The sequence below is a fragment of the Scardinius erythrophthalmus genome (genome assembly GCF_964197995.2).
Source record: "Scardinius erythrophthalmus genome assembly, chromosome: 12".
NCBI lineage: Eukaryota > Metazoa > Chordata > Actinopteri > Cypriniformes > Leuciscidae > Scardinius > Scardinius erythrophthalmus.
The window spans coordinates 35,537,925-35,555,435 of NC_138232.1; the positions used below are offsets into that span (position 1 = coordinate 35,537,925).

The following is a 17,511-nucleotide window of genomic DNA, read 5'->3' on the forward strand; positions in this document are numbered from 1 at the left end:
TTTCATCCACAAAGTAAGAAAAAATGCACACAGCAATGAAAGGGTGAGATTGTAAGCCATCAAGATTGCAAAATAGACATTGTAACTTTTCCAAAATACAAAAGTCACACACTGTGTCTGCTCTTGAACATGAAAGGCCTCTATTTTAACCTGAAATACTGAATTAATGAAAAATAATGAAAAATTAATAAAAATAATAAAAATTATTTTCAATAGCAAGAAATGGATCATAATTATTGCATAAATATTATTACCATAAAATTCTCTCAAAATACAAAATTAAAAATGTTATAACATTTCAGGGGTCCTGTCACATTTGACTGTGAAGACCACAAGTGTGACCTCCAAATGAGGAGCACCAGAGAGTGGAAGCTGTGAGAGAGAAAGTTGGTGTTTGGGCATGAATGGATCAAGCTACATGTGTTTACGTGTGCACTAGTTAACACTAGGGCACTGGGAATCTTCAAGAACTTCTGGTGGCTAATCACATGAGGGATGAGTAATCAGATTACTGTGGATGTCTGTTCTCTCAGCGTGCACTGTAAAGAGGTTGCTGTAGATTTTACAGTAACTTACTGGCAGCTGGATGCCAGTAAGTTACTGTAAAATGTTTTACAGTATTATTACTGTATTTTCACTTAACAGTATACTGTACCATTTACTGTAATTGCATTTACAGTATTATTACTGTATTTTCACTTACAGTATACTGTATCATTTACTGTATTATTACCGTATTTTCATTTACAGTATTAGTATTTTTTTTTTTTTTTCATTTAAATTTTCTTTTTTTAATTTATGTTTACCCCACCCCCCAAAAAATCACAATAACTCAAACATTTGTCCTTATAATATTCTTTTTAATCGTTGAACATTTTGTTTTAGAAGTACAACTTACAAATCTTGACCTTTAGGAGCCACTAGCTGAAGAAAAAAAAGGGCAACATCTCCAAAGTCCATAGAATTAATCTCCTGGTGACCATTTGTATCTGTAGCATGGCAAAAACGTACACACACTGAAAAGCAAAACAGGCCTTAAAACAATAAAATACAGTCAAAGTCAGTGTTGTGTTGTTACATTTCAGTAATTTTGCCAGTCAAAGTTGACAAGCTCTCTGATGAGAAACACTGAGGGTTTCAGGCTGATGCTTTTCTTTGGACCTTTCCAGATTTCCATCTGATCTGTGCCTTTGGTGTTTGGTGCCATCAGGGTTGACTCTCAGAATGAACCTGCAAACACAAGCAGGGAAAAATATATAATTTTTTCAGACCGGTGTTGGCAGAATTTTCCCTAACCCTCAAACTTGATGCTGCATATACTTTGGCGTTAATAAAAGCACTACATCTGATTCTGAATCCACCTACAGTAGTGGTGGGGGAAAAATCGATTCTGTTCAGTGTCGCGATATTTTGCGCATGCAATTATATTGATACAGTAGCGCAAAGTATTACAATAAAGGTTATAAGGCTGTGACGGTGGCAGTTTTTTTTTACCACTGCGGTGGTAATGGACCAACTACCTGCAGTGGTTGGGGGGTTATTATGAAAATTGAAATAAAAAAAATGTAGTTTATTCGAGCAAAAAAGTCTTAATTTGAGCAATTCCGTCAAAGAAGCAACACAAAGCCTGTAAAGCATTCAAATACATATCAGTAAATATTAGAAACTTACATAATAGAAAAGTTAAATCTATAAAAAAAAACTTTCGTTTAATACTTCCACACAAAGACACGTGATTCCACATGAAGCCATACCGCTCTGTGCTTTGAGAGGGATGACACGAGGAGGAAAGAGACCATCGATCTATTTTCTGATATCTTCATGTTTTCTACTTGTTGTAAAAGGTATGAAAAGTGAATTTAATCTTCCACAAGGGCAAGACATTTAAGCTATGTTTGAAATTGCGCTGCCAAAGAGAGCGAAACTAAAAATCAAATAAACTTGACGCGCCGTACATGTCTAATAACAAGCAAAAACTGTGTTGAAATGAATCTGACGTGCAAGTAAAAATGTAGGCTATCTGTCCTACAACGTTTTTCTACTTTACCACAGTAAAGAATGTGAATGTAATAGGCCTAAATAAAAGCGAACCAAGGAAGAAACGTTTAAAATCCCCTTCGAAAATCGAGACGTAAATGAAGATTTTGGGAAAAAAACAAGGTATTACATGCAGGGATGAGTCACAATTTTTGGATATTCGATTAGTTTATTTAATTATAGAATTATAGTATATCGAATAGGTTGTGTAATTATTCTCTAAAACAAAATCTCCATGTTTTTGGTGCTAATGCGGTGGTTCATATAATTACGTTCTGTAATAAGGTCCTGTGTCCTGAATGTTCAAGGACAAAGTTTTTGCACTAGCCTCCAGTAAATGTGTAGAAGATGTTCACAGATTTAATGTGACATTTGAAGTGAGTTAAGCAGTCTTATTTTTTGTAATGTCTTTGAATAATATGGGGGACATGAATCGCAATATATCGCAGAATCGAATCGCAATACTTGCTGTATCGCAATGTTAGGAAGCGCAATAATATTGAATTGTGGCCCAAATATCGCAATACTATCGAATCATCAAATTTTTGCCAATTTCCACCCCTAACCTACAGGGATGGTATTACCCCATAATACATTACATTAAAATCATTAAAGCTTCATTCTTTTTCAATACATTCCTGTAGCTTAGATTTCCAGGGAATGGATAATTTAAATTAAACTTAATACAATGTAAGTTGCTTTGGATAAAAGTGACTTCCAAATGCATGCATGTAAATGTAATGTAATGTAAAAAAATATATATGTATATATATATTTTGGTTTACCTGATTCTGCATTCGACAAAATAGACAGCTAATGCTGAAGAGTCGTCTGTTAGCAGTTGTAACTGGATGATGATTCTGCCCTTCATTGTCAGCATCCATGTTTTTGCTTTGAGAACAGACTCTCCTGAAACAGACAAAGTCACAGCAGCCTTTTAGTGTTATAGTTTACAGAAAAAACTAAAATACAATAAGTTAACAGAACTTATTACTAACAACAATAACATGTGGGGTGAAGATGAGGTAAGATATGATGTTGTATGGTGTTTATAGTTTTTAATCAATTAAACAACATTCAAAATATTAGTTAGCAAAACTTTGCTATATTGATAATGGTATATTGCTAACCCTTTCCTCCTCCTTCTCCTCTTCCTCCTCCAACGTCAACCCGTTCTGTGTATTAGTGGAGAGCGTCAGCAGTGACGTACAGTCCGGAGGGAATGGCCGCTGCAAATTCAAAATAAAGAACAGAAAAGAACATGTTTGCCTGCTTAACTAATGCATACTTCCGCTAATTTAGTTGATGTCATCTTACTCACCTGTAGATGTTATCACTATTACGAAGGCAATCACAAAAAAGACTCCAAAATACACCTCCGACATTTCAGACGACATAATTCAGAGACCACAAACTTGAAAATAAAACAAAAGATGAAAATAACAATGGTGTTGGATAAAGGGTTAGTTTACTCAAAATTGTAAATTCTGTCACCATTTACTCACCCTCAACTTGTTCATAACTTCCATTAAATTATTTAATGTGCTGTATACAAAAGAAGATATTTTAAAGAACATGAGCAACCAAACAGTTACTGGTCCCCATTGACATCCAAAGTATTTTTTTCTATTATAGAAGTCCATGCGGACCAGCCACTATTTACCAACATTATTCAAAATATCTTATTTTATGTTCAGACGAAAGAACTTCATGCAGGTTTAGAACACGTTGTGGGCGAGTAAATGATGACATAGACTACATAATTTTCTGTTTAAGGTGTACTACGTTATCCCTTTAACTTAGTTTTTACTCAGTATTTACGTTGTAAACAAAAACAAACAAAAAGTTGTGAAAGAGGAGACAGAACATACCAAAGTTATTATGCTTCTCTGTTTAATAAGTTTACTTCGGCTATTTTAGGTGAAGTTGACCATAACGTTACATACCAGTTGATGTTGTCACAATGAAAAGGCTCCAACACACTCCATCGTTGCAGATGGCATTATCCAGATCACAAACCTGAAAATAAATCATATAGGCCTACGTGAAAATATTGTTTAAAACCCGCACTTTAACAAGGGTTTCGTCTATCTCACTTTACCTCAGTATTTCACGTTGAGGTCGCTGTTAGCTCGGTTAACGTTACCGACGACTCCGCCCGCCTGATGAGCTAACTTGCGTTAAAGAGGCAGAGGAACACACAACCATTATTTTTTATAGTTTTAACTAAAGAATATTTCGGCTAATATAGGTGAACTTAACTTACTCACCAGTTAATATTATCACTGTGACAGCGACCCGGCCGACAGTCAGGAAAAAAGACAGTAATAAAGGCACCAAAAAAACATTCTGACGACAGTCAGGAAAAAAAGGCACTAAAACCATTCAGACGAAAACAAAACGATACATCATGTTAGTTTGCTGTTAACATAAGTAAAAACATTTGAAAATGTTTGTTTTACATAAAATAGAAATTATATACTAACCTTTTTGGTGAGTTACATGATCTTTTGTCCGTGCATTAACTGCCACTTCACCCCTCAAAAAAACACTTGAAAAGAAATCCCTCTTGCCATTGGTCAGTTTTTCGCGGGCAAGTTCACTACTGTAAACTGATTTACAGTAGTGAAGAATTACAGTAGTGACCCTATATTTTCCCACAATCCTTTGCTGTTTACTGTAACATACTGTATACATATTTTACAGTATCTTACTGTACATATTACAGTAAAATACTGTTCAAATTACAGAAATCCGTTACAGTGTGTGTAAAGTCTCAGCTGCAGAAGTTGATTCATTTCAACACTTGCTTGCTCAGAAGGGCCACACAGACATGTAGTAATTTAGTTCTACTGTATCATACACGGGTAAAACGTTTTGTCTGTTTATTTTGTAACCACCAAAGGGGTTTCTACTCCACAGCCCTGAAGAAGGACACATCACAGTAATTATGTAACATGCTAAAAAAATGCTCTAGTCATTTAGAGGACTGTGGTTTCATTGTATCAAAGAAGCACACACACACAGCGAGATGCACAAATATAGCCTTGTGTGTAGATGTGTTTACATTTCACGTTGATAACATGACCTTATTCCCCTTGCAGCAGGTCACAATGCCATCTCTCAGTAGACTGTTTATTTCGCACATCCTCTGACCAGCGGCTAGCTCCACAAAGAAAAGTCAGACCTTGAATCTTTTCTCATGTGTCTGTTTGCATTTCAGTCCATGTGCATATTCTGGCATCTGAACAGTTACTCATGAACTTGTGTGTGTGTGTGTGTGTGTGTGTGTGTGTGTGTGTGTGTGTGTGTGTGTGTGTGTGTGTGTGTGTGTGTGTGTGTGTGTGTGTGTGTGTGTGTGTGTGTGTGTGTGTGTGTGTGTGTATTCAGTGTCAGAGGGGTGAGTTGAGATATTCAGCATGCCCATTCTAATGAAGGCATGTACTGCCACACTTTAGTGCTAATGTAACTGTCCAGTGTGTGTAGATTGGGCATAATTGGTACCCTAATTATATTTTAGGGTATTTGATTTCTTAGTATATATATCTAATTTTAATCTAACAAAAATATGACGCTGTAGGAATAGTATTTGAAGAATTTCAAATACAAGTCAGTCTGCAGTTACAGCACTTCATTTTTTATAGTCATTTAAGGGTGTTTCTTTAACTTTGAGCAATTTAATGTCCAAGCATAAATTGACAGTAAAAAACTGGCATCTGTGGTTGGCAAAATTTCACTATAAAAAATACTGTGACAATGTTTCCGGTATTATGGGAGCATATGTTTTACAATGTATAACCATACTTTTCATAAAGTGATGTTAATATAATTATTTTAAGAACTTTTCATTGAAAGGTTCTTTAGGGAAATATGTGGCATTTGTGCAAAACACCCCTTTTTTGGAACCTTTAGTTTTAAAGTCATCATGAAACAGAAGTTGCTTGACCTAATTCCCCTTTTTCAGCACTGCACTTGCCAGCTTTGCTACTTTTACACCATTGCCTGTTGCCATGCCATGGGTAGTTTTTTTTAGTCCACTGGTTGAATGAAGTAGGCTAATCCCGCCCCCCATCTTAACGCGATTGTTACCCCCGGAAGGAGATTTTTACTGTTGGACAGCCCTATTGGGCTAGTTTTGATTTGATTTTTGAAGGTAAGATCTTACAGATTTATGAATGAACCGCTCATTTTAAAATCTTCCTTGTCTACTGACATTTGTTATGACATTAGCTTCAAACACTAAAATGCCCATGATAACTTTCAATTAGCAAATCCACTTCACCAGCTAATTACTCTTCAACAAAGATGCCATAGAAATATATAGAGGTACCGCAAATACCTGAGTGAAATTTGTTTGTAAATCTGGAATTGGTTGGATGGTTGTGGTTTGCTATTGGTCAATTTCATTTGAGTGACAGCTGGTCCCGCCCTCGCGCCAGTAAAAACGTCATCAGAGGAGTGAAGAAATGTGGCTGCATTAAATAATGATTGATATGCATTGATAAATCATTTAAAATAAACACTGCGATGTTCTATAAAATGAGGATGATTAATTTTGATTTCATGTTGTTGACTTTAAAATGACATTTCCATCACAGAATAGGCCTATTATCAAACAGCAATCATATTTACAAAAATCCCACAAAGGTCATTTTAAAATAACCAACACTTAAAACTTTAAACGTTGATCTAAATGTCAATTTCTAAATGCTTTCATGATACATCGTTTGATTAGTCGCACTGGCTGTGTGGAATGTGGGACTTTTCGCTGAACGTTATCGGGTTGTTCATCCGTTCGGCAGGGTAAACACTTGTGTCACAGCAGCTGCTCCATTGAGAGAGTTCAGCCGTGTTCTGTCCGCTCGGCGGACTGGTGATCCTTCAGTTCGCCCTATGCCTCGATGACAACCCGCGGGCGAGAGCGCTTAATGAGGGAAGCTCAGTGAATGTCAAAACCAGAGCGATGCGTCATGCATCACCACGAGCCCTGCGGAGGCGCGACGCGCTGGCACAGAGCAGTGCGATAATGCAGTAAATCACTGTTCTTTTCTGAGTGTTTATTTTTACGACTGAGACCATAGGAATTTACCAGTGCATCCATCCATACTAAACATCTAATGAACAAGAAGAGAATCCGATAAGTTTCTTAGCAATTAAAGCTCATGTGATAGGGAAGGTGTCATAAGAAGCGCCACCATTCCCCTCTGTCGCCACCAGGGGGCGCCGGCGTATTGTTTGGAGCAGCGTGCCTCTCCCATGCCTCAGGTCAGGTGAAGTGTACGCCAGCGACCTCTCTCAAGCATGGATAACGATTATTTATTTTGACCGCGTCTGGTGAATTCGAGGAATTGAGGAATGAACAACCTCAGTCCCTATATAACACAGTAATATTTACTGAACCTGTAAAGTCCTGGATATTTGACAGTGAAATGTAGTGATAGGCTGAGAAATGTACAAATAATCTTTTAATATTGTCTAAAGCTTTTTGTCCCTAGAGAGAACAGTTTTTTTTTCTTTCTTGCGTGGTTCATTTAAATGTAGTACATTGTTTTATAGTACTTTTAGGGTAAAAACAACAATGAAATCAAGTTATGTTATGTCAGGAGTGCTCCAGTCCTCCTTCACTGCTACTCTCCCTCATTCACACTCTGGACTACATTTCCCAGCATCCCTCCTGGTTCTCACCTGCACTCATTCAGCCATCACATGAACCTGTCACTGATCATTACCTCATCACCTCATTGATAAAAGCACACATCTCGAATACACACATTGTCTGGTTTCGTTTGAGCAAAAAAAATTATGTTGGTTTAAAAAAAAAGGTTAAAAAAAGGTACCATGGTTGCCTTCAAATTTTGAGTTCTTTGAAATGAAAAATTTAAGTTAATACAATGAGGGAGATTGGTTTAATCAATAGAAACTCAAAATATTATGTTATCTATTCTAAACCACATAAATAATAGGTTCAGTCCTGATTACCTGTGTGAGTGTAAGATACCTGCTAACTTGCCACTACCCAGACGAGGTGTGCGATCCATCTTTCCGTCCCGCTGTCACACACCCTGCTAAAGACAAAGACTGTGATTTATCCCTGTCAAGATTCTGTGTTCTGCTGCACAATAAACATCATCGTTAACATTTATCTGCTTGTCCTCTCTGAGTCTGAGTGGGTACTGTTACAGTTTATTAGTTATTTGCATCGAATCGTGAGACAAAAACATTCTGAGTGCATAATAATTACATACAGACAACACAGACACAATATAAAATATAAAAAGTGTAAAAGTAGATACCGATTTAGAAGGTTCATTATAAATCTTTTGTAATATCCGCAAAGGATTTGAATCATCATCAGTGTCTTAAAAGTCATGTTTTACCAAAACATTTTTATAACAGTAGCATTTTAACTTAAGCAATTCAAACAAAAAGTAACATCTGATAATCTTTGAATAAAAGTAAATTAGACTATTGGACAGTTGTGTTGACATTTCAAGCAAAAAAATCACAGGGAATGCCTATCACACTTTTAATCCAGTGAATATTTCCCATGCAGGGTAGATTTATAAAGTCAATTTATACATAGGCACATAAAAGGCTTGTACCTGTTGCCCCAACTTTCCATTTTAAATGCCCTATTGAAGCCTTACAAAAGGGTGAAACATAAAACAATTCAAGAAACAACAATAATGTGAAAAGTAATGTACAAAAATGAAAAGTAAACCGCTTCACATATAAATATTTGTCCTCAGTGCACCTCGTCGACCGGGGCCTCACGTGCAGGTTTTGACTCGACTAGCTGTGCATTGACTCTGAGTCTGGAGTCGAGTCGTGAGGCTCGCGCACGAGTCACTCCCACCACCCAAGCCACCGATAACCGGAAACGACTATCAGCCGTGATATTTGGGGAGACGAACGACAGCTGAGAGCGCCTTTCAATGGATAAAAACATCGCCTCATCTTTTCAATCTGTTTGACATCAACCGCGTTTTAGTGGGAGGGAAAACACAACAATAGAAGGAACTAACGGCAAAACCGAAGTCATTGGAACCCACTGTCATCCAGGTTCGAGCCTGACAGGCATCGCTATGGTAAGTAAAAGATCAATTCAGAAACGCCTAGAAAGGCCTGGCAAATAATAATCATATTTTGCCTAACATTTCAGCAGATACAATTGCGAGAAGGATCGTGTAAATGTTAATGTATGGCTGTTATAAATAGGCCTATGGGCTATTTACCTCACACAAATACAGTTGGTGATTAGGACTTAACGTCCTTAATGTTCAGAAGAAGAATATGACGAGTCATTCATTTAAAGGTCACCCTCTGGCTGCTCTACATCAAACACAGTGGGATTTTGATTAAATGACGTGAAACAAAATAATTAATCGTATACATATAAAGATCATAAAGGCTGAGGCATATGTTTGCGCTGTAATTGGGATCATCCATGCACATATAAGGAGTTTAAACGGGATTTGGATCGCTGGCATTATCGCTCTCAGCCATATCAGAGGTTTTACATGGGATTTGTGAATGTAGGAAAACGGGACAGATGTTTGGGTTTCTGTCCGCTGGTTGCCTGGAGATGATGATGGTGCTGCTGAATTTGGCTGATCTATCAAAATTAGGGAGATGCTGCTTGAGCGAAGGACTGCAGTTGACTGTTTAAAGCTTAATAGAATAATAACTCTTGTTTTGGGGATTTCACAAGTCGTTGGCATTTCCACAAAACGCATTAATTATTTTGATAATGATTGTCATTGAAAAGAGGGGCAAACGCGACCCCCTCCTTCCCTCAGATTTCCACACCCACCCACAGTCGCACACTGGCTGTACACGAGAAGGGGTTGAAAAACACAATCCGAAAACACCATTATGAGCCAATTTGCGGTGTTATCGCGAACCTTTATGCCTTCGAAACTCGTTTACGTTGGAGGCATTTTTGGTCTGTGAAAAAAAGGCACACCCAGAAACGTTTTCTCTGTCGCCTAGACACCGTTTAACCCTTTGGGTGGGTTTCTCGTTACGTGGAATCACATCAATCTCGGTTCTTCAGTCAGGGTCGGAAATGGAGATCTGTTGTAGCTAGTCCCAGGCGGGGTTTATTGTTTTAACATAAAGCTCTAGAAATGGCCGTGTAAATGGTTCGCAACAGTCATGTTTTGGGTGGACCTCGAGCCTGCGGAATGGAAATAAACGGAGACGTCAACATGGCGACAGCTGCTTCGCCCCTGCGCTCGAGATGAATCCTCATCTATAAAGGTAGGGCCTTCAAGCTCACCTTGGGCTTCTGTCACCATTCAGGACAAAAATATACATCAACTTTCGATTAAAACCTTTTATTTGTTTATTGTGGTTCTTGAGAGGTAGGCTACTCCGTTTGACTTGTTGAAACACGTACGCTATAAGAAAATTCGAAAATGAATGCCAGTCCATTTTGAACGTTTCTTGCGGTTTGCATTTTGTAGACATTTATTTTGTATTATAATATAAATCAATCAGTGAAATCCAAACGAACAACTCATTCATTAAAACAGACTGACAACTCTGAAAACTCATTTATAAATTTTGAATTTGCATTTTAATGGCTTGTTTAACGCTAGAGGAAATTTGCTATTATTAAACCCCCGAATCACCCGTGTTCAATACGTAAGAGTCAAACTGTCATTAAGAACAGCACGCGAATATGACGGCGGTGGAGGGAGCGCGTGGCGGATGACCTGAACTGAGCCCAAGGCGGAAGCGCGCGCACCTGTGGTTCAGCACCATGGAGAGCAGCTGTTGCGAATCCCTATTACCCACGACGAAGCAGAACCATTTTAACGCACAGTTGAGGAAAAAGTGGCAAGTCCTTGACTAGAAATCAGCAACACAGCCTAGTATGCACTAACGGCTTCGTTAGGACATGTCACGTGTTGGTGTTTTGTTTGAGTTTAGTGTGAGGTAGTGTGGAAGGTCACTTCCCCCCCCATCTGTCAGAAATCATATACATTCAGTCTTTATAACACATACAGTGTCTAAACATGTATGCATGACTGTCATGGTTTGAGGGGAAATTCTGACACACAGATGCCTAGAGTTGGCCTGGAATATTTTAATCCACCTTCTCTGTGACATACTGTCAATATCTTTCAGTATCTTGACTGGAGTATCATGCAGGATCCACCGAGGTGACATATTTTACACTGATGTTCATTGGTAGTCACCCATGATTCTTCATTATGATGTATCTTTATTATGATTCCACCAGAGGAGCTTCCTAAATTTCTCAGTGCTTGTTTTTTGACAGCTCATCAAGTAGTAGTAGTTTACCCAGGAGTGCCAACCAACTGTATACTTAAATACTGTGCCAATCTCCTCTCTGAGGTTTGCTTTGACCCTGGAGACAGGGCTGGGAGTAATGCCTCAGAGGGTTGGCTCATTTTTGGAGGGGGGTATAAGTGGATCATTGGATGAGTGCTTGGGTGGGTAGACGCATGGGTGAGGGAGTTGTTTTTTACTTTGTCCTCAGAGGGAACAGGCTGAACCTGCTCGGTGACGGTAGGGAGAGAGTGAGACAACTCACAGTGCTCACTCACAGACCGACACGCACGCAAACAATTGCTTGACGAATATTAGTCACTGTTGCAAACTGAAATCTAGCCCAGACTCCAAATCTAGCAGGCGAGGGTACCCTGGAATATTTTTTGGCCTAGAAAACATTGTTAGTGGGAGTTCTGCACAGAAAAATAGCACCTTTCAAATGGATGCAGACAACTCAAACTTGCTCAAAAAGCTTACTGCACCAAGAAACTAAATCTATGTTTTTACTGATTTTAATAGTATACCTTCATTCGTATGTGTTGCTTTATTTGAGGTATGCTTATATTCCAGGCATGTAATTTTCATGCAGATTTGTATAAGGATGTTTGTTCTCAAATTTCTCAAACAGTTTTTTCACCTTGCAATTACTTGCAGTATTACTCCACACTATAAGGCATAGCATATTTTATTTAGTCACAGTATAATAAATGCATTTTATCTCTGTTTTCATCTTCATTCATTAAAAGTGCATGGTCTATGCAGGATCCGGTGAGCTAAAAGATTTTTAGTGCTACTGATTTTTGAGTTTGCTTGGTCAAATGTGTTTATTGCAACTACTACTATGCCTTTCTAGTTGGATGAGGACTCAGAGGTTTGCATCGTAGGTGGTTTGGAGCAGTGTCAACTGTTGTTTGTGTGAAAGAAATCCTAGTTCTAGAAAATTCTAGAAACTACTATTGCATAAATAAAACAATTAATGTTTTATAGATGTTTTTTTTTTATACTGTCAACTGAAATGATTCACTGCTAAAACTCCTAAAATGGCATTGTCTAAAAAAAAAAGGAAGAATGGAGCCTGTGCATTTGGATTTTAAAAAAGTATAGAATTGAAGAGTTCAGATGCAAAATCCTCTAAGTGCCATCTGAAATTTTCTTCTAGAATAATCATTTTTATCAAGCTTGTATATAAGTTCAGTAATTTCACTTAAATGACAATTCATAGGTAATTTTCATTGCCATTTAAGTGAAATTACTGAACTTAAATATACGAGCTTGATAAAAATGATCATTCTAGAAGGAAATTTCAGATGGCACTTAGAGGCTTTTGCATCTGAACTCTTCAGAGGCAAATGGGGATGCAATTATGGCATCTTTAACATGGTTTTGAAGTTTTAACAAGAATCTGGGCTTCATTTTTCATAGTTGTCTTAAATCCACCATTTTGAATTGTTTTTTTTTTTTTTTTTAAAGATGAATAAATCTACATTGTTGGGGGGGATTATGAATTTCAAAATCCATTTTAGACAGCCAGATGCATGCTCAGGTGCCACTCACAGGAATGTTATTATCTCCCAAACTGGATTTTGGATTCCAATGTGAGTTATGTGACATACAGTGTGTGTTAAACAGTTAATAAATGGACTTAAAATATAAGAAAAAAAGGAAATTTAAACTATTTAGTGTAGGAAATACAGTCGGTCAATTATACAGTACAGTTTAGTGGTCATTATAAAACAATATTTGACCGAGGAATTCTGTGACTGACCAGTCAGAATCAATAACTGCAGATAGCAATAATATGTGGATTCTTTCACTAGCGATATTATTATGTACTCTATCATTCAAAAGTTTGGGGTCAGTAAGGCCTTTAAAATGGATGCTTTTATTTGATCAAAATATAGTAAAAAGAGTAATTTTATGAAATAGTATTACAATTTAAAAGAACTGTTTTAATATATATTTAACATGCAACTTATTCCTGTGGTGGCAAAGCTGAATTTTTAGCATTCAGCAAAAGAACAGCATTTATTTAAAATAACAATTTAAAAGTCATTACTGTCACTTTTGATCAATTTAATTAATTCTTGCTTAATTTTATTTTGTTAGATAACTGAAAGTCTTGTCTGGTACCCCAAAACTTTGATACCCTGTTACCCCAAAGAGTTTGACTGAGAAAGCCAGAGAAGAGCAGAAGCAGGAGATGAAGTGATGATAATCAAATAGCAATAAAAATAGCAGAGTTTATTGAATAATCTTAATTGCATATGTTTCTATGCTCAGACTTTGTCTGACCAGTACAAATCCAGCATGTGTTATTATACCAAGGGAAAAACAATGTAAAAATATAGCTGCGAGCAGCGATTACGGGCCCAAGCCGGTGGCACCGCAACCCCGGTGCCTTTAGTTACCTAAAGGCACCGGGGATGGCGGTGCCACCGGCTTTGGCCCTCCATCGCTGCTCGCAGCTATATTTATATATATATATATATATATATATATATATATATATATATATCAGTGGCGATTTCTTTAAGACTGCAAGGGAAGCTCGGCTTCCCCTATAATGTCAAAAAATGAATGGTCAAATATGTACTATTGTATTAACATTTTATTGACTAAAAATGCGTTAGAAAACGTTCATCTCAAAGACGAGTTCGTTCAGAATCAGTTACATACAGCAGGTCGGCTGACTCGATTTCCTTCTCATACACTCCCGTAGCGTCAGTGCATTTCCCTGTTGAAGCCCAGCTTCCATTGACTTCAATGGGGCTGCTTCGAACAGTTTTTTTCAGCGCTTCGAAACTAGACGGTCATTGGATAAATGCTGCGATTATGTCCCGCCCATGGAAGCTCAGCTTCTCTGGGGGTGAACGGGGAGTGGGCTGGCCTGGACTCCGGGCTTCCCCGTGATGATTGGAGGGTCTGTCGAAAGACTGCATCTCCTTTTGATTGACAGCGATTTCATACAATAAAAAGTCGCTGATGTTGAAGCTGTTCGAGCTCAGTCCCATCGCGGATTTTTCAAAGACAAACTGCTGCAACCTATTTCCTATAACCTATTGGTATTTGCTTGTCGAAATTGCTAGCCAATTTTTATAATACATTTCACACAATTATACATTTATACCTTTATTATATTATCACTTATTATATATTTTTATATTATTATTATTAGTAATAATTCAAAAATAATTAGTAAAATAATTAAAAACAAATCTTATTATTAGTAGCATTATTATTATACTTTATTAAATTATTATTTATACCTTTATTATATTATTACATTCATTTTTCACAGAGCATTTTCTTGAAAAGGAACGTAGAATTTACGTATAAATAAATGAATAATTTTTATGATGTAGGCCGAAAATGAGCTTCCCCTCTTTGAAAGACCAGCAGCCGCCACTGATATATATATATATATCTATCTATATCTATCTATATATATATATATATATATATATATACACACACACACACACACACACATATATATATATATATATATATATATATTTATTTATTTATAAGACAGAAAATATTACTTGTCTTACCTTATTCTGATTTTATGATACACTCAAAATATTCCACAACAAATCCTTTAAATTTAATGTAAAAATAAAAACGAAAGTAAGCAGTGTTGGTCTCACGTAACCCTCTCATTAGAATCAAAATGTTTCAATATTTGAGATGTATTTGGATGCTAAACTATTCTTTATTATAGGCTTTGTACTTCACTCGTGTTCCAATATCGATGGAAAAAAATCATCCTCTTCACACGCGCAAAAATGTGCTTGGAAACATCACAGTGGAGCTCTGCTTACTGTGAATGGTACAGATTGTACTACTGACTATTTAAACAGAGCAGTGTAATTCGTTTATGTTAGGTTGACTATTTTTATTATTATATTGTATTAGGGCTATAATGAACAGGCTGCGATGTTAAGATTGCAATTCTGGAATGTGTGTGTGTGTGTGTGACGCGGTTGCGGTTGAACAGTGGACACAAAACATAAATAAAATGTTTTAGTTAATTCCTACATCCATAGGAATACATTGAAAATGCTCGCTCTACTCCGCACCATTATCAATGTCTGTGCGGACGTCTGTATTTTACTAGTATATAGTATACTATAGTTAGCGATTTAAAAGCCCTCAGCGGTGTCACATGTCGATTAACCGGTGGAAAAATTTTATCACAGTCACATCCCTAATATATTTATATATAAATACAATAGGCCTACCTGAAAGAGAATTTTACTTGCCCGACCAGAGCATAGCCTGTTTAGAACGTCAATAACAAAAAAATAACTTGGGAATCACTAAAACGAGAGATTATTCTAATTTTATTACATTCATTTTAAGTTGCAATCAGCAGTTAATAATAAATGTATTACTGATCAATGGTAACAAGGTTGCACTGCTGAGGCTCATGCTGCTTCTCCAGGAGAATTGTAAACAAATGAGCGCAGCACACAAAAAAGCAACACAGTTAACAACATACTGACTATAAAAATTACAAATATGGAGTTTTTATATATTTTATAACATATGATAGAGTTAAGCAACCTCACTTGACGAGTAGGCAACTATTTCCTGAATACAATCACGATTGAAACTGTGACATTGATTTCATACAACAGGTTAATAAACAGTTACAATTAAGTCACTTACATTTTAGATGCAATATTGACTGTTTTTGTTCTGTTTCAGCAGCAAAAATAGTTAAACAAAGATCACAGCAGAACCATCGCGCATCTAGGGATGGCTCGATACCACAATTTTGGTTTCGGTACGGTACCAGAACCTAATACCTCGGTATCGATACTAAATCGATACCACAGGTGACAAATAACCAGCCTCAAAATTTAAGTGAATTGAAACAGTTTTATTAAAAAACACTGCTTGAAACTCTGCTGCACCGAATGTGCAAACAAAAAGTTATCAAAATGTAAAAAAAAAAAATGTAATAAATAAAAAACAGTCAGGGAACTTACAGTAGGTTAAATTTTGATTTAAAAAAAAAAAGAAAAAAAAGAAAAGGACACCTGAAATGATACAATTAAAATAGGTTAATATCTATTATCTATAATAATTGATTAATATAGAATAATAATAGAATAATGAAATGAAATGTAAACCATTAGCTGTCATGCATCAACAGAATTATCAACATTTATAGCATTTATTCATCTTGGTTTGATTACTGTTTGGTTTGGGTTCATATTAGTTTAATGCATAAAGTAATGTTAACATGCTAAACATGTATTAGTATATTTAAATAATAATTACGGATTGATCTATTCTAGATTAATAAATGCTATAATACTGTCAGGTCAGGTTACCTAATGAATGTTGACAAATGTAGCTTAAATGTAAAGTGTTACTCTAACATTCATATTAGTATCCATATTACTACTATTACTCTCTCTCAGCTGATTCCTCAGTCGGTCGCCACAGCAGCAGTGATAGATATGCCTTTCATTTTACTATCACCAATACTAAAATTAATATCACTTATCTCTTTATTCATTCAAATTCAATTAATATATGATTGTTTGAAAGGGCAAAAAAATTATGAGAACTAAACTTCATTGGTTCTAGCGTGTCATGAAAGCACATTTGAGCTTTCGTGTTTACCATGTCATATTTAATTGATAAGCTCTATGTGCGCTGTGAATAAAAGTCTAAATTAAATCAGTTGAATGATGGACTCACGTGTCGATCTCTGAACTCTTTGAACAAGTCAGGATGATCAAGTGACAAGTGGTCAACGTTAGCCAGATTTGATGTGTTGCCTCCCGTGGCAAATTTAAAGCAGCGTTTGTACAGTGGTGCATTGAGGTCTGTTGCTTCACCTTTCTCATTACTTTTGTAGGCAAAGTAATGCCATATTTCACTCCTATTGCTCTCTTTATTTATTAATTTCAGGCGTGTAGAATGAGCTTCATCTGTTTGATCCATCGTGTTCCTCCGTTGTCACCGTTTGCCGGTTTTGCGTGACCCGCGTCAGTTTGGGTAGCGCACTGCCGCCGAGCGGTGAACTTCGAAACAGCAGCGCATCAAATACCGAAGTGAGCAAAATTATGATATTGTACCGTTTGAAATATAATATATACCGGTATTTTTGCAGTACCGGTATACCGCGCATCCCTACGCGCATCTCACCGC

At 36.7% G+C, this 17,511-nt stretch overlaps 1 long non-coding RNA gene across 3 annotated transcripts; it reads right to left on the bottom strand.

Annotated features, from left to right (window-relative positions):
* Positions 1-793: 793 nt before the first annotated feature.
* Positions 794-4,807, bottom strand: LOC308699537. 3 transcript variants are annotated; one of them, XR_014031197.1, is made up of 8 exons: positions 4,524-4,807; positions 4,308-4,412; positions 4,139-4,207; positions 3,984-4,056; positions 3,359-3,451; positions 3,168-3,266; positions 2,823-2,946; positions 794-1,230 (listed from the first exon to the last, which is right to left on the bottom strand). It is a non-coding gene; the product is annotated as an uncharacterized lncRNA (long non-coding RNA). The 3 variants fall into 3 exon arrangements; XR_014031198.1 differs by having other exon boundaries at positions 4,139-4,211; positions 4,524-4,611; XR_014031199.1 differs by lacking the exon at positions 4,524-4,807 and having other exon boundaries at positions 4,308-4,459.
* Between the last annotated feature and the right edge of the window lie 12,704 nt (positions 4,808-17,511).